We start from the raw sequence: 27351 nt of genomic DNA on the forward strand, positions 1-27351 counted from the left end.
GTCATTGTTGTTTGGCGGGTCCGGGCTGGGGATTCGAACCCGCCACCTTAGGTGTACGTGGCTGGCGCCTTAGCCAGGTGAGCTATAGGCGCCGAGCCTGGGCCACCTAATTCTGTCCTCATCTACAGTTAAGGGCTTCAATGTGAAGAAAATTAGTAATAGTAAAGGATAAATCATTATCAACCCAGACAGCACAGACGTCTCAGGTGCTGGTGTGCTATAACTTCATTAAAGGATGTTCGGGTCTGTTGCCTGTACAAGCAAAGGTGCTATTAAATTTTCAACACATTACTGACAAGCATCCAATTAACTCCACTTAAGAATTCTTATTTTCCCCTGTAGGGACCAAGAACTATTCTCCATTAATATATTTAAATTACATAAGCTCAACTGCAACTAATTCAGACACACTAATTATTCCTCTAGTTCTAGGATGTAACAACCAAAAGTAAGGATGCTTCTCAATTAGGGTCTCTTGGCTGTTCCCACAAACACCCTGTGGCCTGAAAAGGGAGCAGCTCTCCCACTCCAAAGTCAGAAAATTCCAGTGTGAGCTGCCCAAGTCAGAGAGGAGCCAGAAAAAGGAAAATGGAAAGAAACAACAGGCAACTTTCAACTGTCCAAATGAATGGCGAGGGAAAAGGCGTGCAGCACGTTATGTGAAAAGTGGGGGCCGATCCAGAAAACGACATCTGATCGGGGCAAATATGATGAAGAGACTCCGAGGCACACACATTCACTCCGACACAGATGCACTCCTACCAGACACATGTGCACACACACACACACACACACACACACAGGCCCTGAGCCTGCCTCTCTGAGGAAAGAAGCTTAACTGGCCAAGAAAAGATAGTCAGGAAGTGGCTCCCGACCACTGTGAAGGACCCACACAAAGTAACCACTGGCCCTGGCTGCAAAGGCCACACGTGTTCCCCGGGAAACATCTGAGGACATCTATACGAAGTGCCCTCAGGGGCTGCACTCCAGCCTGTCCTCTGCAGAGACCCAATCTGGACCACGATGTAATCGCCAGCTTTCAGCAGCTGAGCTCACTTTGGAAGAATTAGGAGGCAGTATAGGCGGGACCCAGAGAAAGAGACTGGTGAGTACTGCACATGCGGGTCAGAGGCTGGGCGGCCGGGAGGTTACAGTCATCCGCACAACAGGCCTCTGTGTGGGAAACACAACCAACTCTGATAAAGAGCTCTGAAAGCTAGCCTCCCTCTGACAGGCACACATGGCCATACAGGCAAGCACAACCACCTGTACTTGTTTTTATTTATAAATTTGAAGTTAATATTTGAACACCCACATTTATTCAATTTAGACTGTCCACTTATACCAGGGTGGTCTTACACCTGCTAGGGCAATGTCAAATACGCTCAGGCCAGGCCAGGCAGCCAGGTGAGTCCTTCAGGTAGACAAGCTGCCTCCAGCCCTGGGTTGCAGCGCTGCCTTTTGTTTTGTCCATTTCTTTTTTTTTTGAGACAGAGTCTCAAGCTATCACCATGGGTAGAGTGCCGTGGTGTCATAGCTCACAGCAACCTCAAACTCTTGGGCTTAAGCAATTCTCTTGCCTCAGCCTCCCAAGTAGCTGTGACTACAGGCACCCGCCACAATGCCCGGCTATTTTTTTTTTTTTTTTTTGGTTGTAGCTGCTGTTGTTTGGCAGTCCCAGGCTGGGTTCGAACCCACCAGCTCTGGTATATGTGGCTGGCACCCTAGCCGCTGAGCTACAGGCGCCAAGCCTGTTTTGTCCATTTTTAAAAACACAAAGATAGATTTAAAAAATGTACATTTACATTTTCACTATGTTTATGATGCACAAAGATACAATGCCGTACAATTGTGTGACTCATAGACTTCATATAAAATATCAACCCTGAATCTACACATCTTAGCCTTAAAGAAAATAGCAGTACCATGACATCTGCCATAGGAACCTACATATCTGAAGAAATGAGCATTATTAGGGTGAATGGTGAAAGGCAAAGAGATGAGTGAAGTTCATGGTCAGCCCTTGGGCGTGGTGTCCAAGACCACCCCTCACCCCTGCCCAACACTATTCCACGGCCACATTACAGATGCCCTTCTCTCGAGTCCTTACCTGCTTCTGGAAATTAACTTCAGGCAAACAGGTGCTCAACTGTGAGGGGAGGGCTGTGGCCGGGGAGAAATAGGAAGGTGCCGCCCTGTGGAAACACAGAACACGGGTCATGGGAGGAGCCAGAGCGGCCCCAGTGGCTGCAGAGTCAGACCTGGAGACACACCCCAGGTGAGGGATTCATAGCTGCTGGCAGGAAGCACATGGAGTTGGGCTCTGTCACCATCCAGAAATACCTGTGTGTCTGGCAAGCCTTGGGAACCTGCTCCTACACCTCTGGGAGGAGGTGCTGACTGCAGCTCTGCTGACCTGTCATTTCTGGCAGAAGCAGGTCAGTCCACTTGACACAACACACCTCCTCCCCGTGGGTTAGTCACCAAATCTAATTGTGAGCCTGTGCTCAGAGACGTTGTGGACCAGAATGAATCACACTGGGACAGCTGATGGGCAAGTCCCAAACCTGCACAAGATGATGTCCCACCCACCAAATCTAGCTCGGTAAGCAAGGCACAGGCAGCCTGGCACTCTGCTTCCTCTGCAGGAAGATGTGCATCTGTTTGTGTGCTTGGTGAGCACCTGCAGCGGCATGTGTAAACACCAGCTAACACAGATGTGTTACATGGCTGGGCCTTATTCATGGACCTCTCAGACTGGCCACGTGTCTACCTGCCCCCAACACGCCTCTGCCAGGAACCAGAGAACACCGCCTTCCTTTGCTTCCCACATGCGATCTCGTCATTTGGGTCACAAGTACGGGCTCATCAAGCAGGAGCCTTACCTGTCTGGACCCCCTCCTCCACTGGGGTGCACAGGCCATGGGCCTCTGTGTCCCCCCAGAGCACCTGGTGTAAAGGTGGGCTCCCGGCTCCCAACCCGTGATGACAGGAGAGGTCTGAGGGCAGCACCAAGGACAGCTCAGAAACCCACTGTCTTCAATGAGTTCTGCAAAGAAAACTGCTCACTGACCCCAGGGGCTGAGGAAAACATGCTTTGCAGAGAAGCAGGATTTCAAAAGCTTCCCCTGAAGTTAGACATTGCTCTAAATCTCTCAGTCGTGTTGTGTGTGTCCCTTCAACCAACGGATGGCCCGGGGATGGGGGAGCTGTCACCTAGCACTGCCACCCCCTCCACCATCAGACTAACCCTACGGGAAGAGGCCATTTATAGCAATTAATTGCTCTTTTATTCCTCGAGATATCAAAGCACTGAAATACCAAGGAACCCTGGGGAACTTTCCACCCAAGTCCCCACATTCCTTCAAAAAGAGATGAAAAGAGAGCCTTCTTCCACTTCTGAAGGGCTTTAATTTCTTCAACCACCATGACAGCCAATTATCACTCCTGTCTAGAGGGCTCAGACTCTTCCAGAAAGTGGAAAGGATCTTTGTAGTCATGGCTTTAAGGGAAGGGGTCAAGAGGACAGGGAGTCACAGCCAGCTGTTCCATCTCATCTTACCATCAGGTCAGTGTTCCCAGTTTACAGAAAAGGAAACTGAGACTCAAAGTGCCTGGTGCCCCAGAACCAGTGTGAGACGACCCCCCCACCCGAGGAGCTACGTTCTGTTTTCAGTTCTGCTCTGCGCTGATCCGCTGTGTGGGTGGAAGCTGGTTGCTGACCTGCTGAGCACAGCATCTCACCACCTGCAAAGAGGAGACTAGGACCCCTATCACGTCCTCCCCAGGCTTCAGGAACATGAGTGCCCCGCACTTGGCCTACTGCTCTGCTGTCGTTGTCTTGAAATTCTTAATAATTTTTTTATTTAGAGGCCCTGCAAATTATATAGATGGTCCACAGAGAGAAAAGGGTGGTCAAGGTGGTTCTCAAACTACCAAGGGTCCCATGGACTCAGGTCCCCCAGGCTCGGGAAGGAGGTACGAAGCAGGGCCCGGTGGCGGGCACCTGCGGTCACAGCTACTTAGGAGGCTGAGGCAAGAGGATCACTTGAGACCAGGTGTTTGAGATTGTAGGGCAACCCTCAGGGCATAACTGCAAGCTCTAGGCAGGATGAAGGAGGCCCAGGCCCTAATGTTCTTAAGGGAGTGAGGGCAGCCCTTGCCTCCAACAGGAAATCAGGAGCTAAAAGGAAGACAGGCTGGCTGCCCAGGTCCTTGGACCTGGACCCACATGCTCACAGCACACAGAACTTGGTTCAAGCCAAGAGTCTCTGGTCACCAGGTCAGAGTCAGCTACCCAAGGAACCCTAAGGAAGAGAAGGAGCCACAGCAGGATGATGGGGAGGGGTGCACAGCTCCTGCACTGAAGATCTCAGGCAAGTGAGCCAGGATTGGCCTCTCTTTTGTCTTCTACACTCAAACCACATCCCTGTGTGGAAATGTGGCACAGAAGAATCCAAGTCAAAAAGAAAAACACAGCCTAGCATGTCCACTAACATGCACATGCCAGGTGATTCCTGGGGAAGTCCATGGAACTGGGACTGAGCCTGCCTGTGCAGCCAGCACAGCACATGGGTGGTAGGAGGGGTGCTACAGGGTCCTGGCCTGCCACCTGCCAGCCAGGGGCCCATGGAGACACATGTGCATTCACTCCACCAACAAATTTACTGAGTATCGACGATGTACAGGGATACATCCATGAAACAGCAGCCCAAGGCTCAGCGCCCGCAGCTCAGTGATTACAGTGCTAGCCACATACACCCAGGCTGGTGGGTTCGAACCTGGCCTGGGCCAGCTAGACAACAATGACAACTGCAACAAAAAATAGCTGGACGTTGTGGTGGGCACCTGTGGTCCCAGCTACTGGAGAGGCTGAAGCAAGACAATTACTTAAGCCCAAGAGTTTGAGGTTGCTGTGAGCTGTGACATCACAGCACTCTACTGAGGGCGACATAATGAGACTGTCTCAAAAAAAAAAAAACAGAAAAAGCAGCCCCAATCCCTACACACATCATACCCACACCCAGTGAGGGAGAGAGGAGACAGCAAACCCAAACTAAGCAACGGGTAGGTAACGTCACACGGAGGCAGGAGATGAAGCTGTGGGAACCTGCTGAGAGGTGCCGGGCATGGGGTGGCTGGGGTAGGGCTTCCTGCATAGAGAGTGGGGATGATGGGAAAGTGGGCTTGGGAGCACAGCTGGACAGAGGTCCTGTGGGGGACACATGGGTGGCTGGGGCTAAAAGGGGGAGGAAACAGGAAGCTGATCCTCAGGGCCATGTCTCTGCTGAGTGGAGAGGGACAGGACGCAGGGTAAGAGCAGAGGCTGCGGCGGGAACAGAGGCAAATGTGCCAGGGTCCTTCCTGGGTGAAGGCGGCAGTGGCAGAAGCGTGAGGGGTGCGAGGTGGCTGGGGAGACCCACGGTGCAGACCAACAAGTGGGACAGCAGGCAGTGCACCGCAGGGTGTCAGAGAGCGATGTCTGGGGATGGATGTGGACATTCCTATCAACTGAGAGGTGGGAGACGAAAGCAGAGCAGTTGGGGAAGATCAGGGGTTGCAGTTTAGACAGTTGAGAAGCCCTGCCCGTCTCTAAGCCTCGGCTTCCTCATCTGTAGGAAGGAGATGAGGCTGCGGGAACCCTCATCTCGAGTGGGGGTGGCATGGGGACTTACCCTGAGGGCAGGCTACACAAACTGGATAACATAAAAAGAATGTACTTGGCACAGTGCCTGGTATACAAATACTCAATAAACACTAGTTACCATTATTAACGACACAGTAAGATTTAGCTAAATGATTTTTGTTACAGGATGAGGGAGACGAGTAAAAACGAACAAACACTAACAGTTCAAAGGGTCTCAGCACCCCCAGCCTCTTTTGCTCCCCCTTCCCTCACTGTTTGCCCATCAGCCCCAAATGGCTCTGAGGAACGATGGCTGGGAGAGCTGTGGGGGGACCTCAGCAATGCTGCCTGGGTCACTGCTGTTGACAAAATCAGCCTGGTTGAGAACACTGCTTTAAAAAAAGAGCTGACACACACTTTGGCTTGTTATCTGCCATGTGCTGTTCCCCACTCTCTGTCAGTCTTTCTACAAATGTCCCCAGAAGGCTTTACAAATGAGCACACCATGGTGCAGAGAGGGGACTGAACTCACCCCTGGTCACCCAGCTAGTACACACTGGATCAGGATTCGAACCCAGGTTGTTCAGGCTCTTAACCACCCTGCCCTGTTGCTCTGTAGTATACAAGTAGATGGATAAAAAGTCACTCCAAGCCAGGGTGAGGAAGACGGCCAAAGGCCCAACGCATAGCTCCTGCTGGTGTCCCGTACAGGGCAGCACCCTCAGGTCCTCTCGTGACATCAAGTGAGGAGTGCCAGAGAGGATTTCCACACGGGCCACTCTCGGTAATTAAACGCAACAACCTCCTAGTCTCTCAGCCTCAGAGCAGCCACCTTAATTAACAAATTCCACACTGCAGCCTCCTCAATCCCTCAAGCTCAGCATTCTTTTTTTTTTTTGAGACAGAGTCTCACGGTGTCGCCCTGGGTGGAGTGCTGTGGCGTCACAGCTCACAGCAACCTCTAACTCTTGGGCTTAAGCAATTCTCTTGCCTCAGCCTCCTGAGTAGTTGGGACTATAGGCGCCCGCCACAATGCCTAGCTATTTTTTGGTTGCTGTCATTGTTGTTCAGCAGGCCCAGGCTGGATTCGAACCTGCCAGCTCCGACGTATGCAGCTGGCGCCCCAGCTGCTGAGCTATAAGCGCCAAGCCAAGCTCAGCATTCTTGATGGGCACTCGGCCAGTAGACAGGAGCAAAACAGGTCTCCTAATGACAACTCTGGTGAGTCAGGGAATTTATAGGACAGAGCACCATTTTGCAGGATGACTTTGGGCTAAGGGATTTGTCCTGAGGTCACCAACCCAAATTCTAACCCAGTGGTTCTCAAGCTGTGTGTTGCAACCCACAGAACTGTATTAAAGGGCCATGGCATTAGTAAGGTTCAGAACCACTGTTCTAACCTGGTCCAAAGCTCATTCTTGGGTGGTGCCTGTGGCTCAAAGGAGTAGGGCGCTGGCCCCATATGCCAGAGGTGGTAGGTTTAAACCTAGCCCCAGGCAAAAACTAAAAAAAAAAAAAAAAAAAAAAGCTCATTCCTGCTCCATGAGGCCCAGCAATACTACAGAACGACAATGACAATTACTGTTGTTGCTATAGCATTTTTCCAAGGGCCAGGCATAGAGTCAGTCACATTCAGGTCACTGTCTCATTTAATTTTGTCTGCAAGGTAGAAATGATTCCCATTTTATAGATGGCATAATCGAGGCACACAGAAAGCAGCAACCTACCTGCCCAAGGCCACACATGGAGTTAATAACTGGCAGAGCCTGGATCTGATGCCAGGCTTTCCCTCTACCCCACCAGCCCATTCTGGCCCAGAAGCTGATAGAAGCATTATCCATTTTAACCAAAATTAAAATAATAATCTTACAGAAAAAAAAAAAAAAAGCCAGAGCCCAACCTCCTACTAACTGGAAATCAATCATAAAATAAGGCTTATAACTATTATACAGCAATAAAAATTAATTAATAAATTAAGTTAAAAAGAAAAGAAGGCAAGCCAAGCACAGTAGCTCCAATGCCTGTAATCCCAGGACTCTAGAAGGCTGAGGCAGGTGGATTGCCTGAGCTCATGAGTTGGAGACCAGCCTGAGCCAGAGCAAGACTCCATCTCTAAAAATAGCTGGGCATTGTGGCAGGTGCCTGTAGTCCCTGCTACTTTGGGAGACTGAGGCAAGAGAGTAGCTGGAACCCAAGAGTTTGAGGTTACTGTGAACTGTGATGCCACAGTACTCTACTCAGGGTGACAGCGTTAGACTCTGTCTCAAAAAAAAAAAAAAAAAAGAAAGAAAGAAAGAAAGAAAAGAAAAGAAGGCAGCATAACAATAGTCCTTGACGGGAACCAGGGTAGAAAAGGGGAGAAGGGGAGAGCCATAAAACCCATTAGTGGGCAACTGGGGAAAATTAACATGGAGCATTTGTGAGATGACAGTATTTCACTGACGTTAATACGTGTTGAATGTGATGAGTACACATGGTTATGTTGGAGAATATAACTGCTTCTTTTTTTAAATTAGATCATAACTGTGTACATTACTGCATTTTTAGGGAATATCCTACTTCTTAAGACATATAGACTGAAGCCTTTAAGGGTGAAATGTCTCAATGGTTACAATGTAGTCTCAAACGATTCAGAAGTGTGAGCACGAACGTGTGTAGAGACAGAAACCCCATGAGCAAATATGGCAAAACGTTAACACTGGTGAATCTAGGGAAAGGGCATACAGATATTTCCTTTACTGTTTTAACTTCTCTGAGTATTTGAAATCTAGCTTAAAAGTTGGGAAAACACTGAAAAGTCACTTAGAAATGGTAAGGAATGGCTACAGGGAGAGGCCTGCAGTTGTTCCCAAAGGCCCCAGCTACAGCCCACCACAGGTCGCCCCACATTAGCTGTAGCCAGGTCTCCCCTGGAGGGGAGCAGCTAGGAAGCCCAAGTGCAGGCGGGCCCTTCTCTCTGGCCACAGGTCTGTCTGCTAGTGTGGGAGTGACTCTAGAACTCTCGCCAGGCTGCCCTCCCCACCCTCCAACCTCAGAGCTGCCCCCTTCACAGCAACACTGCTCACTCTAGTCCACCTGTGGAGTGCTCTAATGAAGGGACTTCAGCAAAGATTCTGGAAGTATTTAAATCAAATCCCCTGACCCAACTCAAAACTGCCCCACAACAATCAGATTGTGACCGCTGTGTCCAGCTGACCTGACTACCGTGGGAGAGGCATAGCCACAGCCACAGAACTGCCAGTCAGACTGGGAAGGAGGTGGCGGGAAGCTCCTAAGGACCCTGGGGGCTGTGCCTCCCCATGAAGTGCCTTCCCGCTCAGAGTGAGCCCTGCAGGCCACCAGCAAGTGTGTCACACAGACCAAAGGGCTCTAGGACAGGCACAAACTGGCCTGGGAGACAGCTTCTCCAGGACCTAACACAGGGAGAGAGGGGAAAGGGCCCACATGCGGCAGGTGGCTAGATCCATGCTGATCATCATGTTCCCTCCACAGTGGTGGCTCTCAAAGGGGGTGACTTTGCTTCTCCCCTGCCCCACTGCAGATGTGGCAATGTCTGGCCATATCTGGAGACATTTTTGATTGTCATGAGAGGGAGGATGCTACTGGAGTAGAGGCCAGGAATCAGTGCTCATCACCAACTATTATCCAGCCCTTGTGTCCACAGTGCTAAGTGTGAGAAGCCCTGCTTGGAGGCCACCTCAGAGTGGCCAGTCACACCAGGCTCCTTCCATGCCTCTGGGCCTTGGCACCTACTATTCTTTCCCTCCCTGATTCCTGAGACCAAGCCCTACTGAATGTCCTCTGCTCTACAGACACCTTCTCTTGGCTACCTAAGGTCTGTGTTTACACACTGCCTGGATCCTCCATTCACACCACTGCCCAATATTGCACCTGGGTGTCGGAGTGTCTATTTCCACCACCAGAGTGGAAGCTCCCAGGGCAGGTGAGAGGGTGGCTTCGAGGCCCTTGTGGGCCCCAGGCAGCCTTATTCACAGAGACACATTAAAATGAACCCACATCTCTCATTACATGTAATCCTCAACTAACTCCTAAGAGTAGAAGAAGCTGATGCATTTTTTTCCAGACCCCCAATATTTTTGTGGACCCTGAAAAAGCCTGTAGATCTTGGGCTCTGTGCTGAAGAATCCAGACAAATGACACGCCACTGCCAGGCAGGTCTGGGGCTCCATGACTGGGTAAGTGAATTGAACGGATCTGCGGAGCTGGGGTTAGGGTAGATTCAGTTGGGAACCACAAAGGAAGCCCCCAACCTGTGAACACCCTCACCTTGATCCTGAGGCATCAAGGAACTGGAGGAGCCTGTCTGTGTGGACAATGTTCACATAACTGCACTGGCACAAGGCAATTGTGAGACCTTCTGGTTTAAAATATTTAACCTTATGATTCTCACCCAAGTGGTAGAAAAAGTCACCCAGAACTCACAGTCTCTCCTGGCCCTGAATTGTGGGGAACCTGTCTTCTTACAGCTAGGCAGCAGCAACTGCAGGCCTGCTCCGACGGCCTCTGCGGTTCACGGAGAGCAGTGCAGACAGGAAGGGAATGTGGAGGCTGAGAAGGTTTCCTTGACTGCACCAGAACACTCGGTCCAGGGCTATATACTGAGGCTCTGTAGTTCTGAACAACGGGACACGTGGGTGGAGGTTTCATCTACGCACAGTAGGGGAATAAGGAGAGAAGGAAAGAGAGGCATCTTTTGGCTTAATTTAAAAGGAGATTCTTTTTTCTTCCCAGGGAACAGCTGGAGCCCTGAAACCTAGCCAAGTCAGAGACTGAGACCTGAAGTCAGGAACCAGCACGCCTACAAAATCTAGCTACGGATCTTCCTCTAATTCAGTCTGACTCATGACCTTCAGCCTCTGGCAGGTTCCAGAGGCGTTGGCAATGCAGAATCCAGAGCCCTTGTCTATTTATAAGCCAAAGTAAGGGCCGGAATCTTCAGCCCTGAGTGGGTCCAAGCGCCCCCTCGCCTTTGGGTGTGAGGCCTCCCAGGCCTGACAGACCTTCCCCAGGGGCTGTGCACCTGGCAGGAAGCTTCCTCAGCAAAGAGTCCCACGTGAGCTGGTGGCAGAAGGACCCTCCCACTCTCCTGGATACCAAACAGGCCCCAGTGGGCTGACAGAGCCCCTGATGGGCAACCTCACTTTGCCTTTTGGTTCAGTCATCTTAGAGACTAGAGGTGAAGTCAACTTTAAGCCCGAAGGGGCCATTTCCAGCCAGATGATCTGGAGTAAGGAGCCTGGCCCCACGTTCTGCAGTGACTGGGTCAGCTCCAGAGAGCAGGGCTGGAATGGAAATTTCAACCCTTGCAAGCTCTATCAACTTTGCTGTTGACAGCTAGGTTGGCTCTTGTAGGGTCACAATTTAAAATGTTAATTAAATTGGGAAATGTAAAATTATTTCAAAGAGGAAGCAGTAAAAAAAGTGGACTCAGTGCTATTTGTTTATCAGGAATAGGTCGTTCCTATTTCTCCATAAGCTGCACAAGGTGCCTTTGTTCAGAACCACATTATTCCCAGGGACAAGCCTCACCCTCAGGGACACCTGGGTGAGCCCTGAGGGTCCTCCCAGACACCCAGAAGGGGCTGGCCTCTTGGACGGCCCTGCCCCCAGCCCCTCTACCTTTGCCCCACTCCCCTGCGCTGCTTCCCCTCATTAGTCTCCTGTAATTGGTTCAAGTAAATAAGCTTCCTGAACTGAGTTCACTGCATCCCCGCAGAGCCCCAGTCCGGGGGAAACCTCCAGCTTCCTGGTGGGAGGACTGAGTCATTAAGTCAGACAGGTCACCTGCAGGGTAGGGGCTCCTGGCCTTCCTACCCTGGGGTCCCCTCCTCTCTGCCTAGCTCTGGGGACCATCATCCTCTGAAGCAGCCTCTTGGGTGAAACTCCTTCACTCAGACTCCTAAGAAAACAAGTTTTAAAAAGCCATTGCTCTTTCCAGTAGGCTCTCAACCAGCAGGTATATGTATGCTAATTTGCATAAAAATATAGGTGTGTCCATTCACTTGCAAATATACCCACCTGTGCTACAGACCTACAGAGGGCTCAGTGGCCGCACAGCCCACCAGCTCCACTGTTTGTTTGAGAAACTGCCTCTGCTCTACCGCACAGGCAGCGGCCTTCCCGCTCCTTCCCCTCCGGCTACTCAGAACAAAACATAATCCAAGGAAGGAGGAAACCTCCCCTGAGCGGCTGCTGAGGACTCAGTTTCCTTCCTCCCCAAATGTTTAACAAGCTGATAATGAAAATCAAAAATGTTTTAAACAAAGACCCCTTCAGAATCTCCCATGCGTTTATTCCATTAACTTGCTGGGGGAAATGGTGTCAGGATGAAAACTCCTGCAGGGACCCAAGACCTTCTCCAGTCTGGAGGAAGGGACAGCTCAGCTGGAGCTGAAGAGAGGGAAAATCAGGAAAAATGCACGTGCTCGAGGACCTGGTAGGACACAGCGCCAGATGCAGCAGGAGTCCAGCCACAGCCCCCTGGAGGGTTTGCTCAAGAGTGACTGCATCATGGAAAAGCTCAGGAGAGCAGATAGGAACAGGCACGGAAGGTGCAGGGGAGTATAAAGGCTCTAAGAAAGAAACTGCCCCACTCTCGGTGGATGCAGGCACAGACACCCAGACTGGGCACACCCTGGCTATCCAGTTCAGGAGCCACATCCCCATCACCCATTTGTAATGACATCCCTCATTCCCAAAGCTGCCAAACCAGTAGTCACCCAACCACAGAAAGCCAGCAGAAGCTTCTGGCAAAACTGACCTGTTAAGGGCTCTCCTAGCAAAAAGATTCCTGGTTTTCCAGGCCGCCAACTCACCAAAGACTGTCATAGTTCACAAAATGAAACCCAGGAGTCTTTTCGCAATCCCATATCCATCCACAGAATGCAAACAGCATTCGACCTCATGCAAAAACTCTCAGCTGAGAGGAAAAACCTTATCTCAAGGTTCACTGAGACAGAGGTTAATTGCCCATTAGCTGGATGATATTTCTGAGGATTAAGAATTTGTTTTGGGCTCGGTGCCCGTAGCACAGTGGTTACGGTACTGGCCACATACACATAAACCCAGCCTGGGCCTGCTAAAGCAACAATGACAACTGCAACAAAAAAATAGCCAGGCATTGTGGTGGGCGCCTATAGTCCCACCTACTTGGGAGGCTGAGGCAAGAGAATCATTTAAGCCAGTGGTTCTCAACCTTCCTAATGCCACGACCCTTTAATACAGTCCCTCATGTTGTGATGACCCTCAACCATAAAATCATTTTCATTGCTACTTCATAACTGTAATTTTGCTACTATTATGAATCATAATGTGAATATCTGCTATGCAGGAGGTATTTAGGCAACCCCTGTGAAAGGGTCGTTCGGCCCCCAAAGGGGTCATGACCCACAGGTTGAGAACCACTAGGGTTAAGCCCAAGAGTTTGAGGTTGCTGTGAGCTATGATGCCACAGCACTCTACCCAGGGAGATAGCTTGAGACTCCATCTCATAAAAAACAAACATTGACTATATTATGTCTTATGTCTCTGTGCTGTGGGTATATATGGGGGGTTAGGGTCAGGGTATATACACTTCCTTTCCTGAACTATTTGAAAGTAAGTTGCAGGAACAGTATCACGACACTCTGCTAAGTGTCTCATCACAGATCTCCTAAGGCCATTCTCCTACATAACCACAATCCCACTATCACAAGCCCTCTGAGGTGGCTCACACCGGTAATCCCAGCACTCTGCGAGGCAGGGGTGGGTGGACTGCTTAAGTCAGGAGTTGGAGACCAGCCTGAGCAAGAGCAAGACCCCCTCTCTAAAAACTAGCCAGGTGTTGTGGCGGGTGTCTGCAGTCCCAGCTACTGGAAAGGCTGAGACAAGAGGATCTATTTAGCCCAAGAGTTTGAGTTTGCTGTAAGCTATGACACCGTGGCACTCTACTCAGGGTGAAAAAGTGAGACTCTGTCTCAAAAAAAAAAAAAAAAAAAAAAGAATACACTGTCACCCAGGGAGTTTAACATTGACACCCTAGCATCTCTGATGTACAGCCCATATCCAGACTTCTCCAATTTCTCCTCCCTTTCAATTTGGACTTTACTGGTTTTTTGTTTTGTTTTATTTTTGAGACAGAGTCTCACTAGTGTCACCCTTGGTAAAGTGCCAGGGCATCACAGCTCACAGCAACCTCCAACTCATGGGCTTTAGCAATTCTCTTACCTCAGCCTCCCAAGTAGCTGGGACTACAGGTGCCTGCCACAGTGCCCAGCTATTTTTATTGTTGCAGTTGTCATTGTTGTTTAGCTGGCCCGGGCCAGGTTTGAACACTCCAGCCTTGGTTTATGTGGCCGGCACTGTAACCACTGTGCTATGGGCGCCGAGCCAGCTTTGCTGGTTTTTAATCCAGGATTTGATCAAGGATCTCAATTTCATTTAGTTCCCATGCTCTTTAACCTCCTTAGACTAAATTGTTTATCATGATGTTACCATCTTTTAGAGTCTAAGAGCATTGTCTTTAGGATGTCCACAATCTTTATCCAATTGTTCCTTATAATTAGATCAAGATTAAACATTTTGGCAAGAAACTACTCTAGCTGACGTTATCAATGTCCCACTGGAGGTGTACAATGCCATTCTGTCTCAATTCTAGTGATGCTGGGTTTAACATCTTAGTTATCTATCAAAGTTTTAAACATATAAAATTAAGAGTAAATATCTTAGAGGAAAATACAAGAAAACAGTAGGAAAAAAATAAAGTGAAAACTAGAAGTCATAAAAGATTTAAAAATCTGATTACATAAAAATCAAAACTCTGCATGGAAAGAACAATACAATCAATAGAAAAATAGCAAATTGGGGGAAACATCACAGCCACAGGACAAACTTCCTTAATACATAAAGAGCATCTATAGATCAATAAGAAAAAGAGTGCCAACCCAAAAAAGAAATGAGCATGGGATATACAGTTGTATCCTTTGGGGACTGGTTCCAGGAATCCCCTCAGACACTAAAATCCATGGATTCCCAGATCCTTATAAAATGATGAAGTATTGGCATAAACCTAGGCACGTCTCCCACATATTTTAAATCTCTCTTTTTTTTTTTTTTTTTTGAGATAAGAGTCTCATTATGTTGCCCTTGGTAGACTGCCATGGTGTCATAGCTCACAGCAACCTCAAAGTCTTAGGCTTAAGCAATTCTCTTGCCTTAGCCTCCCAAGTAGCTGGGAGTACAGGCGACCACCACAGCACCAGGCTATTTTTTGGTTGTAGTTGTCATTGTTGTTTGGCAGGTCAGGGCTGGGTTCAAACCCACCAGCTAGTGTATGTGGCTGGTGTCCTAGCCGCTGAGCTACAGGCGCTGAGCCTAAATCATCTGTAAATTACCTATAATATCTAACACAAAGTAAATAGCTGCTATGCTGTATTTGTTCTTTAAATTTGTATTGTTTTATTATTATATTGTTTTCTTTTTTCAAAATATTATCCTGATTGGTTGAATCCCCAAGGATATAGAACCCAAGGACATGGGTTTGAACCCGCCACCAACGTATGTGGTGGCGGTGCCCTACTCCTTGAGCCACAGGCACCGCCCTTGTTTGTATTTTTTGAGAAGGAGTTTTGCTATATCACCTAGCTGGTCTCAACTGCCTGGTCTCAAGCAATCCTTCCACCTCAGCCTCCTGAGTAGCTGGAACTACAGGTGTGTGCCACTGCATTGGCTGAAAAATGGCTCTAAAGAAAAGAAATAATACAGTTCTTCATCAGGAAAGTGGAAATTAAAACTTCCACTTCCCATTTATCACACTGGCAACAGCTGAGATGTGAGGACATTTTTGTTTTGTTTTGTTTTTGAGACAGAGTCTTGCTCTGTTGCCCCTGCTGGTGTGCCATGCTGTCATCACAGCTCGCTGCAACCTCAGACTCCAGGAGCTGGGACTCCAGGTAGGTCTCACCATGCCTGGCTCATCTCTCTAGTTTTTACAGAGATGAGGTCTGGCTCTTGTTCTTGTTCAGGCTGGTCTCCAACTCTTGAGTTTAAGTGATCCTCCCGCTTTGCCCTCCTCGAGTGCTAGGATTACAGGTGTGAGCCACTGCACCCAGCCAGGTATTCTTACATAATGTTAGTGAACATATAAAATGTTACTATCTCCATGGAGGACAATTTGGCAATACTAAAATTTTAAACATGTACCTTTTGTCCTATCACAGTGATAAAAGACAGAAACATGTTCACCAATTGGGGACTGGTTAAAAAAAAAACTTTAAAAAATTAAAATACAGGCTCAGTGCCTGTAGCTCAGTGGTTAGAGTGCCCAGCCACATACACTGGGGGTGGCAGGTTCGAACCCAGCCTGGGCCTGCTAAACAACAATGACAACTGCAACACAAAATAGCCAGGTGTTGTGGCTGGTGCCTGTAGTCCCAGCTACTTGGCAGGCTGAGGCAGGAGAATCGCTTATGCCCAAGAGTTTGAGGTTGCTGTGAGCTGTGACCCTATAGCACTCTACTGAGGGTGACATAGTGAGACTCTGTCTCAAAAAAAAAAGAAAAATTAAAATATAGCCAATCAATAAAATGCCATGGAACCATTAAAATGAGGGAGTTGGTTCTAAATGACCTCAGAAAAGTTACCTAACACTTCTATGCCCTAATTTACTCATCTTCAAACCGTGGACAATAAACGTACTTAATTAATAGGATAAGTGTGGGTAGTAAATGAGTTAACGTAAGTAAGAAAGCACTTCCAGCAACACCCAGCTCAGCCAGTATCAAGAGGTATTAGCCAAATGACAACAATGACAACGATGATGAGATGATGACGATGATGATGGCATGGAATGAGTTAAGCAAACTCAGTTAAGTAAAAAATATACAATGCAGAACACTGTACACTACATTGTTGAAAAAACATATATACTAACATCATATATGTGTGCGGTCACGTGTGGGCACAGTGTGCTTATGTAAGTGTGCAGTGTCTCTGGTTCAGAAACAAAAGGCTGGCTCGGCGCCTATAGCTCAACCGGCTAAGGCGCCAGCCACGTACACCTAAGGTGGCGAGTTCGAATCCCCAGCCCGGACCCGCCAAACAACAATGACGGCTGCAACCAAAAAATAGCCGGGCGTTGTGGCGGGCGCCTGTGGTCCCAGCTGCTTGGGAGGCGGAGGCAAGAAACTCGCTTGAGCCCAGGAGTTGGAGGTTGCTGTGAGCTGTAATGCCACGGCACTCTGCCCAGGGGGACAGCTTGAGGCTCTGTCTCAAAAAAAAAAAAAAAAAAAAAAAAGAAACAAAAGGCTTTGGTTAAAGGCAGTCACTTTGGGGAAGGGGAACAGAGTGGTTGTGAATCTAGGGATGGACAGAGACTTAGTTTTCACCATATAGCCTTTTGAATTTTATACTATGTCTATCATCTACTTATAAATAAAAAGGCCAGTTGTGGTAGCTCATGCCTATAGTCCCAGTACTTTGGGAAGCCAAGGTGGGAGGCTCTCTTGAGGCTAGAAGTTTGAGACTGGGCAATATACCAAGACCCCACTGCTACAAAAATTTTTAAAAATTAGGCAAGCCTGGCCAGGCACGGTGGCTCACACCTGTAATCCTAGCACTCTGGGAGGCCTATAGTCCAAGCTACTCAGAAGGCTGAGATGGGAAGATCATTTGAACCCAGGAGTTCAAGGCTGTATGAGCTATGATTGCACCACTGCGATCTGTCACAACAAATTGTCACCAGCCTGGGTGACAGGTGAGACCCTATTTTTTAAAAGAAGTGGACTGGGTTCATATCAGAATAAAAAAACATCCTTTGTCCGGGTAGTCCTGCCAGCCCAGCAGTGTCAATGTTGAACACTTCCGTCTCCACCATCACCACTCAAGGGCCTAAAGGACCTTCCTCTTTAGGGGAGATCAGGAACTGAAAATGGGCAGACAACACCTACAGCAAACTTGAGGCAGATGGGCACATGTGACCTTGTGGTGGCAGTGACAACACCACCCCAGGAGCAAGAAAGGAGCCTGGACCCTGCATTGTTTTGGCTGAGGGTGCTTCACTGCACCCTACCACAAGCTCTGGAAGGCTGCTCCACGCAGGAAAGCGGAACTGGGGTCTTAGAGAGACACCCCGAATGCTGGCTTGCTTCCTGTAAGCCCCACCATGCCCTCTAAAAAAAATCACCAACACCCCATCTTCCTGCAACTCCAGCACCAGCCAGAGGATGGCCACCTGGCCTTCGAGGCTCCAGGGCACTGGGGGATACCTTCGGCCTCAGTCGGGAAGCCAAGAGTGGAGCACATGGTCAAGTATAGTGTCCATATGAACTAGCCAGAGTTGACCTTGGCAGCCACCACTTATTGTTTTTTTTTTTTTTAAATGAATTTGAGTATTATAAAGCAAAGCATTTTACTTTTTAAACTTTATTCAAATTAATACAAGGGTACAATATTTAGGTTACATTGTTCTCACTTCCAGGGTAAAGTTCCATTTGTAGAAGAGCCCCTCACCCTGGGGCGTGTTACACACCCTCACAAAGTGCATATTAGGTGGGATCCCGCCTCCTGCCCTCCCTCCTTCGGCCATACATCCTTCCCCTCCCCGCTCCCGCTTCCCACTACCCTCAAACTAGACTATCATAGTGTTTCATTGTTCTTATGAACATGTAATTGTTTGTATATTGATTTCATATTAATATACAGTACATTGGATGTTTATCTTTCCATCCTTGAGATACTTTACTAAGAAGAATGTATTTCACCTGGCTCTGCGCCTGTGGCTCAATCGGCTAAGGCGCCAGTCACATACACCTAAGGTGGCGGGTTCGAATCCCCAGCCTGGGCCCACCAAACAACAAGAACACCGCAAAAAAAAAAAAGCCGGGCACTGTGGCAAGCGCCTGTAGTCCCAGCTACTTGGGAGGCGGAGGCAGGAGACTCACTTGAGCCCAGGAGTTGGAGGTTGCTGTGAGCTGTGAGGCCATAGCACTCTACCCAGGGGGACAGCTTGAGGCTCTGTCTCAAAAAAAAAAAAAAGGAAAGAATGTATTTCACCTTTTGGTCTCTCCTTTGTAAATGAAACATCCAGGGGGTCAGAACCACCACTTCATCAGCGTAAAGTCCTAGCAGCGTTCACAGCTTCATCCTCTCCTACGCTTATACGAGAAATACAAAATTATAATGGAAAATCATTACCATGATCTCTACCTGGAGAGAAGAGAAGAAACCTAGAAGGTCCCAAACACAGCTTATCTCCTATTCCTCCAAGGTGGTGAGAATGAGAGTGGGTCTCTGAGGCCTTGGTCTGGGCAGGGAGGTCAAGGCTAAACCACCTCCTTGGAAACTGCTCCATGGTTTGCTGGTGGTTAGCAGGAAGAAGGAGGTGGGGCCCACATTGTGAGAGGTATTTGATCCTCAAGGGACCCTGATCTCCACAGGAAGCTCTGCTGGCCCAATCCAGGATTTCAGAAGGACCAGGCAGTAACTTCATCTCCCTGGGGTTGTTATTCAGTTCAGGGACAGACCACAGGAGTCCAGTGGCAGGAAACATGTGGGCTGGATACTTGGGCGACATGCAGCCTGAGAAAACCTTAATTGGAGCTGCTTTCAAAGCCCGCTACTCAGCTCTCCATGTGGGAGGGGATATGGAAGTGGGTCACGTTCTCCCAGCTGAAACAGCATCACTGCCAGCTCTAGCCTCACTTGAAGATGCCCAGGTGTGCAGAGTGACCTGGGCTCTTGGCTGTGCAGGCCATCCTCCTAGTCAGATGGTGGGGGGTGGACTGAAGGGGCAGCTGATTAGTACCAGGAGCTATACTGGGAGACAGATCAGGGGCTGGTGAAAATAACATCTCCCAGGGACATGCCATGCTGTCCCGGCACCTTCCACTCACTGAATGTGGGCTGCTGCCTCTGCCAGCCCTTTGCCCTGTCCTCCCCAGCCCTGGCTGGAGGGGGAGAGGAAGAACGCCGTGTGCTTTCACATGGACTGCTGGCCCTCCCTGACCTTGGTCTTTGAAGAGACCTAGAGGCCTGTTGCTGGGCAGACTAGGAGAAGAAAGAAGTCTGCATACATTAACCCGAGTGATGGCCTGAGCACATGGTTGTCCACATGCATTGGTTCTTTCAGGAACCCTGTGGGCCCACCAGAGAGCCCACTGGCCACCCTATGTCTGCTTTCCAAAGCTGCCAGGGAGGGATGTGTTGAGCAGGAAGAGAATTCCAGAGGGACAAGGTCTAGTGTCTGCTACATAAGAAAGGCACTGGGTTGGTGGTGTAACTTCAAAATCTAGTCCCCCAGGCAAAAACTTTGGAAAGAGACCCTCAATGTAATCATTTCTCCCTGATTTGAACTCAAGTAGCAGTCAAAGGGTTAAAGGCTCTAAGCAGGACCAGAGTCCAGGTGCTCACTGTTTCTAAAGATGCCTGTACCAAGGGCAGCTTTCCTGATGCGGGACACAGAGGGCTCTAACCTATTAACTCATCCCTGCTCTTCTGGGAAGTCAACACGGCCCTCTGCCTGCACGCAGGTAACCACTGGGGCCATGTGCACATCTGGAAGTTATATCCTGACTCTCCTCCTGAGAGCTTAAAGCGGTCTTGCCAGATCATGCTTTCCTCATCCACATGACCCGAACTATATAATGAGCCTTGGACTAAAAGCTTTGTAAAGTGAAGAACTATTTTTACCCTGCTAACCACAGCATTCCCAGTTTGTGCTACGATCGTGCCCAGATTGTGGTAAAGCCTCAACAAATATCTATTAACTCAATCAGTGAATCACTCAAAGGAAGGCAAGAGAAGTGAAAGACAACTGCCCTTCTCGGTACCTCCGTGTTATGGGTTTATATTAGAAAGGACATCAGAGCCAAAATTAGAAACCAGGCCCTTTAACACCCAAATGGCCATCACGTGCTTACAGGAGCTGACACCATACAGCACGACCATGAACACTGGCGACACAGTCTCAATCCTCCAGAAACTTCAAAGGAGGACAAACAGTGTTTTGACCCAACTAAGCCCACCACAGAAGGACACCCTGCTCTCCGGGGACTGTAGCCTTCTCCTTTTTAACGAGGAGGCTTCATGGAGGACCAAGGCATAACAGTACAACAGCAGTGGGTGCTCAGGTCCCTCTCATAAGAGAGGTTCAAAAGCACTTTGGCTCAAACATCATAATGCCCCTGGGGACTGTGAAGGTCCAAGTATCATTATCCCCATTTATAAGCAAGGAAAGTAAGGCAAAGGGAGGTTAATGAGATGCCCAAGGTCAGACGAGAAAGGGAGAGGAACTTTGGAGCAGCCAGTGAGCTGACGCTGACTAATCTAAGAATGTCACCTGTACTGGGCTGAAGTATAGCTTCTTTCCTTCTCTTTAGCTTCTGCTGAGAAACAATACATCATGTGGGGCACAGAGCTTGTCTTGGGAGCCATCCTGGCCAGGTTTGAATTCCAGCTGTGTCCCTGAGGAGCTGGGCCTCAAACACATCCTTACCCTGCTGAGGACTCAGCTTCTGAACGTGGGAATTGGTAATAAGCATGTACTGAAAACTACGGTGAGGATTGAGTGAGATAGTGTATTTATGCGACCACCAATCATTTCTCATTTTCTTTTCTTTTCTTTTTTTTTGAGGCAGAGTCTCACTCTGTCACCCTGGGTACAGCCACTATGATTGGCCCATTCTCAGTTTGCAAATGGGCATATACTACTCTTATAGTAAGAAAACCAGTTGCATGAGAAAAAAGGTTGCACCCACCCTGCGTTCAGTTTTTACAAGTCTAGAAATGATATGTGACTAAAAAGGTTTTCAGAGTCTGTCAATGAAATGCCCCAGGACCCCGAAAGTGACCTGCAACACAAAAGTCCTATTTGATTCCCTCTAATTCACGTTGGCCTCTCAAGGTCAGCATCCCCCCGAGTGGGGATGTCTGAGTGGGGATCTGAAAAGCTGGCCAAAGGCACCCACTCTAAAAAGACCAACCCTGGATTCCTGGGAGGCCGAGCCCTTGGGTTTGAAATGCCATTTCTCTGAATGCTCTGCTGACCTTCCTAATTCTACTCAGCCCAAAACAAAAGGAGCAGATGCTTTTGAGGTACCAGCGTGCTCCTGATCAAGTGGTCAAATGGGAGGTGTTCAGAGGTCATAGTGTAGTCTGGTGATACTTGGCAGGAAACTGGAAGAGAAGTAGGGGTGAAGGGGGAGAGCTGTCAGTCAGTTTAGATATACCCGCAACAAAGAAATTCTTCATATGTGCACCCCTGAGGCACACACGAAAAACAGCAGTAAAACTGGGGCAGCAAGGGAAAGGGGAGAGGGAGGAAAGGGGGGAGAATGAGTGGAGGGAGAGTAATTGGTGGGACCACACCTACAGTGCATATTACAAGGGTACATGTGAGATTTACTAGGTGTAGAATATAAACGTGTTAACACAATAACTAAGAAAATGCCATGAAGGCTATGCTAACCAGTTTGATGAAAACATTTCAAATTGTATATAAAACCAGCACATTGTACCCCATGATTGCATTAATGTACACAGCTAAGATTTAATAAAAAAAATAAAATAAAACTGGGGCGGCACCTGTGGCTCAAAGGAGGAGGACGCCGGCCCCATATACCAGAGGTGGCAGGTTCAAACCCAGCCTTGGCCAAAAACTGAAAAAAGAGCAGTAAAACTACAACGTTACTTAAGAGTCACAGCCAAGGTAAGAAGCCTTAACTCACACAGAGAGCAGAGAACATGGACATCCCGCTGTAGAGGACAAGTCGCTAAGTGCTGACAATACCCAATCAACTCAGGAAACATCTGGTGATGTTTCTTTCTCAGGGAGAAAGAAAGTTCAATGGGATCTGCAGGACATACAGACACACACCCCAGGACCTTCGTCACCCTGACTGACGGTTCCATCTCTTCTGGGTACCCAGGCCAGAGAAAGAAGAGGTGTGATGGGAAGAAACTCAACACTGTCAGCTTGCTGGCCTCCAAAAGCCTTCCCATTCCAACTGTTCTGCCTAGCATCCTGTTCTTTTTCCTAGTATGGACTCAAATATTCTCTGAGACCCTCAGGAAAAGTTCCCATGCAGTGACTTCCCAGTGTTTTGAAATTAGGGGTAGAGGCCAGGTGTGGTAGCTCATGCCTATAATCCTAGCACTCTGAGAGGCCAAGGCGGATAGATCGCTTGAGGTCAGGAGTTTGAGACCAGCCTGAGCAAGAGCAAGACCCTGTCTTTATCAAAAATAGAAAAATTATCTGGGCATGGTGGTGCGTGCCTATAATCTAAGCTACCTGGGAGGCTGAGGCAGGAGGATTACTTGAGCCTGGGAGTTTGAGGTTTCTGTGAACTAGGCTGAGGCCATGGCACGCTTGCCCAGGCCAAAGAATGAGACTCTGTCTCCAACAAACAAAAAAGGAAATTCAGATAAAAAATCTGAGTGTCCTGGTCCTTACCATGACCCCAGATCCTCCTTGCTCACCAGCCCCTCTGGGCTTATCACTCTTTCCTCTCTGCCCATGAAACTGTCCCTCTGGATCATTACCCGTCTCCATTTAAAAGTTGCTTCCTCAGCGCTGGCTCAAGTTATGACCTAACCCTCACCCCAGCCACTCTCCATCTCATTGTTCTATTTTATTCTCCCCATATCTTTTCACTATCCTAATTCTTTTATTCAATTTCTTATTTGTTTACCACCTGTCTCTCCCACTAGAAGATAAACTTCACTAGACTATGCACTTTGGCCACCTTGGCAATCCTATTCTTCGCTACATCCCTAGCACACAGATGCTTAATAGGTCAATGTAACAACTATTGTCTGAGTGCTTACAAAGACAAAACAGTCAACAAAAAAAGACAAACTATCCACTCTCAAAAAGCTTAAATTCTTGTGGGAGATAAGGGGATTAATAAATAAAGTTAAAATAATATTTAATATTTCAACAAAGTACATACTAAGTGCAAGGTGCTGTTCTGAGCATCTCACAGGTACTATTTAATTTAAGGCTCCCAACAACTCCGTGAGGGAAGAATTATTACTATACAGATGGGGAAACTGAGACACAAAGAGGTTAAGTTACCTGCTGAAGACTGTGCTGCTCATGGTGGCAAAACCAAGGGATCCAAACCCACAGAGTCTTGGTACAAAGTCCATGCTCTGATTAAGAGCTACACTTCATATTTGCTGAGTGTCAAATAACCACTTGGTCAGCACCTTCAGCAGCTGTTCCCTGTAGGCAGGGCTGGAGGGAGAGCAGACCCACCAAGTAAGGGCTGCCCTGTCCTTTGAGCAGAGTGCTCAGTGAGAGACGGCTGGGCTTACCACCGGGCTCCATCCCGGATGAGGATTTTGCAAGGAAGAATGGTCTGATGAAATGACAGGGACAGGGTCAGGAGTCCTAGACCTGTCTAGTTTTAGGTGCCATGAGACATCAGGCAAGCCAACCAATATTTGATAAGTTTACGCTTTGTGCAGGGCACCGATCTAGACACTGTGAGGAGGCAGAGATGAGTTCAGTAGAGTCCTAGCCTCAGGAAGCTTAGAGTCACATGCATATGCATGCAGCTGAAGGAGGCAGAAAGTGACAGCCATGACAAGAAAATGTATAAACTGTTGAGACTTCAAAGGAGTTACCCAGCTTGAGAAGGCCACAGGTGTCCAACCATAAAAGAGGGGCCTGGGCTATGTACCCCCCAAGGTCCTTTCATTCTGACATGTTCTGACGGCACAGACTGGGAGCAGCACGGAGATCAAGTTTTATGCTGGTTAATAGCTCAAGTTCACTGAGTTGTCCTCCCACCTACCATGAGAACAGTCCAATTTCTTTGTGTAACATATTACAACAGAGGCAGGACAATAATGCTGCCATTTAAATAATGCAGCCCAATGCAGGTACAAAGCCCAGTGTGTTCTGCCCTCCTCTACCTCTAACTGGTTTGTAAACCCACAAACCCTCTTTAGTCAAGGAAGCGGGGACCTGTTCTATAAGCATGTTGTTCTAACACAGGGACTGCTTTGAGATAAATGATAAGGTCCACCCAACTGTAAACTCAAGAACAGGGATCCTACCTCATTTGTGTCATTTTCCTAGACACTAGCACAGTGCCTGGCTCACTGAATGAGGTGTGCTGAACTAAAGCTCAGCATGGCCAGGTTCAGAGATTCTCCACTGGACATCTAATTCAGCATTCCCCAATGTTTTGCTTTATAGTCGAGTAAGAGACTGATTTCATCTCTTACCTTCTACTGCTATCACCTCGGTCCCTCCAACTACCATCATCTCTTGCCAGCCAGCTGCAAGAGTCTGTCTCCTAACTGGTATGCCCATCTCTACCTTTGCACCTTTCAATCCTGTCTCTATAGAGCAGCCAGAACAATCTTTTAAAACAAATCAGATCCGTTTAAAACCCTCCCATGGCTCAACCCTATGGGATCCAGCAAAAGCACTACTAAGACGGAAGCTCATAGCAATAAATGCCTACATCAAAAAAAGCAGAAAAACTTCAAAATGCTCCAATGGCATCTAACTGTTCTTGGCATAAAATCCAAACTTTATTATAACCTAAGAAATCTTTTGTCTATTTAGAGAAAGCATCTCACTCTATCACCTAGGGCAGTGGCGGGACCATAGCTCACTGCAGCCTCCAACTTCTGGGCTCAAGGGGTCCTCCTATCTTAACCTCCTGAGTAGCTTAGATTATAGACACAAACTATCACACCAGGTTCTAAAGTCCTTTTTTTGTTTTTTTTTTATCCTACAGATTCTTACATGTCCTGGCCGCCACCCACCTTCACAGCACTTACCACTAATGAAATTATTGTGTCCACTTATTTAATTATCATCTGCCTTCCCTCCTCTTTGGAATGTCATCTCCAGGAGGGCAGGGACTGGGTCTGTCTTCACCACTGAAGCCTGGAACGGTGCCTGGTACATAATAGGCACTCACTATGGAATGAATGAATCTCCATAGAGATGACCGGCATTTACAAGGGAGGACCACTGATTCCATCAGAAAATCATGAATGACACGCTGGCATTTAATAGCTGGTACCTTTATTTATGATTCAAAGCTCTGCTTAAGATCCAAGGAGGCTGTTGGTATCTCTGGACACTTAAATGGCACAAGAGATCACTTATCACTTAGGGCTTAAAGCCAGGAACTAGAGCCCAGTGGTTGTAGCAGAGCTAAGAGCCAAGGTATTCGGGAACAGAACCTCAAGACAAACTCCAACTTATATCCAGGTCCCTTATTAACATACCCGGTGCCTCAATTTACCCTGCCATTGGCTGAGCATGTTTCCCTAAGTTTTGTGAGTGACAGGAGACAAAATAATTAACAGCTATAGCACACTTAGATCCTCAGATAGGAGGTGCTGCAAGCCACACGTCTCATTATACATAAAACTCTTGATTTGCTGCCAATCCTGCCCCTCTGGCCTTCCCGGGGCTACCCAGACAACAGGCACTGACTGCTCAGACAAGTTCAGCACACAAGGCAGAGGGAGGGATGTAAGGCCTAACAGAGGTTAGGTGTCCAGACCCAAGTGTCTTGGTTACCAGGTTCAAGAAAAAGGAACATGGTTGGAGTGGAGTGATGAAAAGGAGATGAGAAGTGCAATTTTGGGCTCCAAGTGGTTAATTTTGCAGGTTCACGTATACACACCTGCCACACAGGTGAGATACGTGCCTCCAGTGTGCACCTTCCAGGAACGCTCACCACGGAGAGGACAGTTCAATCAAAGTAGAGAGAGGAAGGGGGGCCCAGTAGCCAGACCTTGGCAGAATTAGTTTGGAGAAATATGGAGCGTCAGAATGCAGGGAGTGGGGCGCAGGTGAAGGAAGAGACAGGGGACCAGAGGGACCAGGAGAGTAGACAGGAGATGACAACCGCCCTTGCCGTGAGGTGAGCAACAGGGTGGGTGGCTTGGACACCTGTGGAGGCGACCCCCGAGCGAAGGTAAGGAAGGCAGGAGGATGGCCTGAGGCTGGAGGCGGCAGCAGCTGGGCTGGGCGAGGCCAGGCCCAGACCAGGGCGCCGTGCCGTCGGGGTCGGGCCGGTGGGTCCGAGCCAGGTCGGGGGCGACCTCCGTGGCCCTCCCCGGGAGACAAAGGGCCGGTGGCTCCCCAGAGCCCCGATGCGGCGCGGGCCGGGGGCTGCGGGCGCAGGCCGGCCTTGGCGCTTACCTGGGCCGCCCGACCCGGCTGGGCCGGCGGGGGCTGCGGGTCTGGGGCGCAGCGCGCGGCGGCCTGTTCCGGGGCGCACTCAGCCCGAGCAGCCGCGGCGGCGGCGGAGGCAGCAGCAGCAGCACCAGCAGCAGCGGGAGCGGCCGCCTCAGCCTCCGCCTCCCGCTCGGTGAGTCACAGCGGAGGGGAGGGAGGGAGGCGCCAGGCCGCCGAGGGAGGAACCGGCGGAGGGGGCGGCATCTGGCTCCGCGCGGGCGGCGGAGGCACTGAGAAGGCAACGCCCCGAGGGAGGTGGCCGCGGAGGGCCGGGCTCCGGGGCGGGTTCCGCGGAATGGGAGGGTCCTGGGCCCCTCATTGGTTAACTCAGCCTGTTAGGCGGGACTTTAGGATGAGGGGCGGGGCTTTTGCAGAGTGTGTGGGCGTTCATTGGGCTCTTCGGGCTGAGGAGCGTGGCCAGAGGTTTGGGGGCGGGGCCGCGAGGTGAGTGTATGGAACAGGGTCGCGAGTAGGGGCCCAGTCAGCGCTGCGACCAAAGGGGAGGAGTTGGTTG

At 49.1% G+C, this 27351-nt stretch overlaps 1 protein-coding gene across 2 annotated transcripts in view; it reads right to left on the minus strand.

Moving 5' to 3' along the window:
- The window catches only part of CTNNBIP1 (catenin beta interacting protein 1), a 50190-nt gene extending 23124 nt beyond the window's left edge, over positions 1 to 27066 (minus strand). The window contains exons 1-2 of one of the 2 annotated variants that reach the window (XM_003793255.3): positions 26802 to 27066; positions 2111 to 2195 (exon numbers count right to left, since the gene is read on the minus strand). The gene's annotated coding sequence lies outside the window, so the exon portion shown is untranslated. Of the gene's footprint in view, positions 1 to 2110; positions 2196 to 10069; positions 10097 to 26801 lie in introns of those variants that run through there. The other variant, XM_023515167.1, reaches the window with a different exon arrangement.
- Between the last annotated feature and the right edge of the window lie 285 nt (positions 27067 to 27351).

The sequence above is a fragment of the Otolemur garnettii genome, unplaced genomic scaffold (genome assembly GCF_000181295.1).
Source record: "Otolemur garnettii isolate 467f Iridium unplaced genomic scaffold, OtoGar3 scaffold00067, whole genome shotgun sequence".
Classification (NCBI taxonomy): Eukaryota; Metazoa; Chordata; class Mammalia; order Primates; family Galagidae; genus Otolemur; species Otolemur garnettii.